General features: G+C 39.1%; 1 pseudogene; it reads left to right on the forward strand.

The window, feature by feature from the left end:
• Window positions 1–227: 227 nt before the first annotated feature.
• Window positions 228–917, forward strand: LOC122213379 (annotated as a pseudogene).
• The last annotated feature ends 3387 nt before the right edge of the window (window positions 918–4304 follow it).

Raw genomic sequence — 4304 nt, forward strand, 5'->3', positions numbered from 1 at the left:
AGTGTTTTGATGCAAAAAATTAAAAAGTAAGAAAATCTAAAAGATGAAAAAGAGGAACAGAGAATAAAGATAAAGTTCAGAGTAAGGTGGGAGACTTAAATCTAAGTTTATCAGAAATTGTAATATAAATGGACTAAATCTTTCAGTTAAAATTTTTCCAGCAAGCGTGCGGGAGGGGGCGGGTGGGGAACGATCGCCAGTGAGATCCCGAGGCGAGGCTTGCGCGCCCGTCCCTGCCCTGGCCCCCAGCGCCCACCCAGTGGGCCCGGCTCAGCCATGATCAAGGCGACCCTCATCTTCAACAACCACGGGAAGCCGCGGCTCTCCAAGTTCTACCAGCCCCTACAGTGAAGATACACAACAGCAAATCATCAGGGAGACATTCCATTTGGTATCTAAGAGAGATGAAGATGTTTGTAATTTCCCAGAAGGAGGATTGTTAATTGGAGGATCTGACAGCAAACTGATCGATAGACACGAAGCAACATTATATTTTGTCTTCTGTGTGGATTCTTCAGAAAGTGAAGTTGGCATTTTAGATCTAATTCAAGTATTTGTGGAAACGTTAGACAAGTGTTTTGAAGATGTCTGAACCGGATTTAATTTTCCATGTGGACAAGGTTCACGATATTCTTGCAGAAATGGTGATGGGGGGAATGGTGTTGGAGGTCAACATGAATGAGATTGTGACACAAATTGACGTGTAAACTGGAGAAATCTGAGGCTGGCTTAGCGGGAGCTCCAGCCTGTGCTGTATCAGCTGTAAAGAATACGAATCTTCTTGAGATCCCAAGAAATATTAACATTGGTGACATCAGTATAAAAGTGCCAAACCTGCCCTCTTTTAAATAAAAAAAAATTAAAAAGGCCACTCCCAGGGAAAATCCAGGGGGGAAAGTCATCTAAGTTTACCATGCAGTTGTTTCCAAAACTAGAGGAGGAGAGTATTAACCTTTGCTCTTGGATTGAAGTCAAGGTACTACAGAGAAGTTGTGTAAAATTGGTATGGAAGTTCAATGTTGCTCTTCCTGTTCGGTGATTTTGAGGAAATGGAGTAGTTCCAGTGTGACATTTTGTTTTCTTTTCTAAGCTGCATTCCGGTGCCCACCTAAGGCATGCCTCTATGTATTGGCCACTACAGTATTTCAAAAAGTGTGTGAGACATTTCTTTCAACTATATACCATCCAAAATGTTGGTGTTTTGTATGGATCACAAGTGCAGCATTCCAGAGTTCTTTCTGTTATTTGTCACAGTTGTTATTTAAAGAACCAAGTGTGGGGGCGCCTGGGTGGCTCAGTCAGTTGAGCTACCGACTTCGGCTCAGGCCATGATCTCGCAGTTTGTGAGTTCGAGCCCCGCGTCAGGCTCTGTGCTGACAGCTCACAGCCTGGAGCCTGCTTCGGATTCTGTGTCTCCCTCTCTCTCTGCCCCTCCCCCGCTCAAGCTCTGTCTCAGAAATAAATAAACATTAAAAAAAAAAAAGAACCAAGTATGTATTGCATGAAAACATTGTGACCTTTTTCTCTTAGTTTAAATAAACTCCAAGATAACTGAACTTCTAAAGCAAAAAAAAAAAAAAAAAAAAAAAAAAAAAAAAAAAAATCCAGACTGGTAAAACCATCCATATCCTGTTTGTAAGATAAATATCTAAAACAAAAGGATTTCAATTATATAGAATATGTTCTTTAATTACAACACAGTTTTGTTAGAATTCAGTAACAACTACAAAATCAGACAACTCCTACAGGTTTAGAAAGAAGGAAACATAATTCTAAGAAGCAAAGGGTCAATGGAAGAAACTGGATAACAAAAATACTACATATCAAAACTAATGGAGCCACAATGGGATTCCGCCTCACACTTACTAAAATGACCACACTCCACAAGACAGATGATAACAAGTATTGTTTCGTGTGTGAAGAGATTGGAACCCATAGAAACTGCTAGTAGAAATGTAAAATGGTGCAGTCACCTTGGAAAACAGTCTGGCAGTTCTTCAAAAGGTTAAGCATGGAATTACTATATGACTCAACAATTTTACTCCTTTGTATCTACTTAAGAGACGTGAAAACATATGTCCACACAAAAAACTTAGACACAAGTGTTCATAATAGCACATACATACGAGCCAAAAAGTGGAAAAAACTCAAACACCTGTCAACCAATTAATGGATAAATAAAATGTGATATATCCCTACGATGGAATAGTATGTGGTCATAAAAAGAGTGAAAAACTGAAACATGCCACAACATGGGTGGAGCTTGAAGACATTACGCTAAACGAAAGAAGTCACTCACAAGAAGAACGTATACTGTATGATTCCATTTATATGAAATATCTAGAAAAGCAAATCCATAGAGACAGAAAATCAATGCATGGTTGCAAGGGACTATGGGGGGGTGATTAGAAAAGGGAAATAGGTATGGGTTGTCTTTTTGGGGTAATAGATATGTTCTAAAATTGAGGTGATGGTTCACAACTCTGAATACACTAAACATATTGCATTGTATACTCTGGGTGGGTAAATTGTATGGCATAGGAATTATATCTCAGTGAAGCTGTTACAAAGAAAAATTGAGAAAAGGAAAGAAAGTGGAATAATATAAAATGTTTAATTAAACAAAAGGCAGGAAAAGATGGGAAGAGAAAAATTGGAACCAAAAACAAAGGCAACTGATAGAAAACAATAACGAAGTGGTAACTATTAATCCAAGTCTATCAATAGTCACTTTGAATGACAATGCCCAAAATACACCAATTAAAATAGAATATCAGAACGGATCAAAAAACAAGACTCAAGTATAGGTTGCCTGTAAGAAACCTACTTTATTTTTTTATTTTTTAGAGAGAGAGAGAGAAAGAGAGAACGTGCACGCAAGTGGGGTGGTGGGGAGAATGCAGGCTCCATGCCCAGAGCAGAGCCCCACGCTGGGCTCGATCTCATGACCGTGAGATCATGCGTGACCTGAGCTGAAATCGAGAGTTGGACACTTAATTGACTGAGCCATCCAGGCGCCCCCAACCAATACACTTCTAAATAATGCATGAGTTGAAGAAGAAATCTCAACAGAAATTTAAACACATTTTAAACTAAGTGAAAATTAAAACGTAACATTAAAATTTATGGATGCAGTAGAAGTAGTGCTTACAGGGAGATTTACACCATTAAATGCATACATATTAGAGAAGAAGAAAAATCTCAATCATCTAAGTATCTACCTTAGGAAACTAGAAAAAGAAGAGCAAATTAAATTCAAAGTGAGCAGAAGAAAATACATAAGAATTAGAACAGAAATCAGTGAAATGGAAAACAGGAAAGCAACAGAAAAAAATTAATTAAACCAAAAGCTGGAACTTTTAGAATACCAATAAAATCATAAGCCTCTAGTGAGGTTAACTAAGAAAAAAAAGAAGAAACAAGTTACTGATATCAGAAATGAAAGAGAGAACATCACTGCAGATCCCTTGGAAATGAAAAGAATAATAAAGGAATACTATGCACAACTCTGTGCTCACAAATCTGATAATCTGAAACAATCTTTTTATGTTTATTTATTTCTGAGACAGAGAGAGAGCATGAATAGGGGAGGGATATAGAGAGAAGGAGACACAGAATCCGAAGCAGGCTCCAGGCTCTGAGCTGTCAGCACAGAGCCGGACACAGGGTCCGAACTCACAAACCGTGAGAGCATGACCTGAGCCGAAGTCGGTCGCTCAACCAACTGAGCCACCCAGGGGTCCCACAAATCTGATAATCTGGATGAAATGGACCAGTTCCTTGAAAGACAGAATCTGCCAAAATTCACGTGAGAAGAAATAGATGACCTGAATTGACCAATATCTATCAAAGAAATTGAGTGAATAATTGATAACCTTCCAAAACAGAAAGCATCAGGCCCAGATGCAATCACTGATGAATACTACCAAACATTTAAGGAAGAAATGGTACCAATTCTCTACAATTTTTTTTTATTTAATTTATTTTTAGAGAGAGAGAGAGCATGAGCAGGACAGAGAGAGGGGGAGTGAATCTCAAGCAGGCTCCGTACTGTCAGAGCAGAGCCTGATGTGGGGCTCAATCCCATGAACCGCTAGATTATGACCTGACCCAAAATCAAGAGTTGGATGCTTAACTGACTGAGCCACCCAGGCGCTCCTCTCCACAATTTCTTTCAGAGGATAGAAACAGAGGGAATACTTCCTAACTCATTCTATGAGGCCAGCATCGTCCCAATACCAAACCCAGATACAGATATTACAAGAAAAGAAAACTACAGACCAAGATCTCTCAGGAACATACGT

This window comes from Panthera leo, chromosome A2 (genome assembly GCF_018350215.1).
Source record: "Panthera leo isolate Ple1 chromosome A2, P.leo_Ple1_pat1.1, whole genome shotgun sequence".
NCBI classification, from domain to species: domain Eukaryota; kingdom Metazoa; phylum Chordata; class Mammalia; order Carnivora; family Felidae; genus Panthera; species Panthera leo.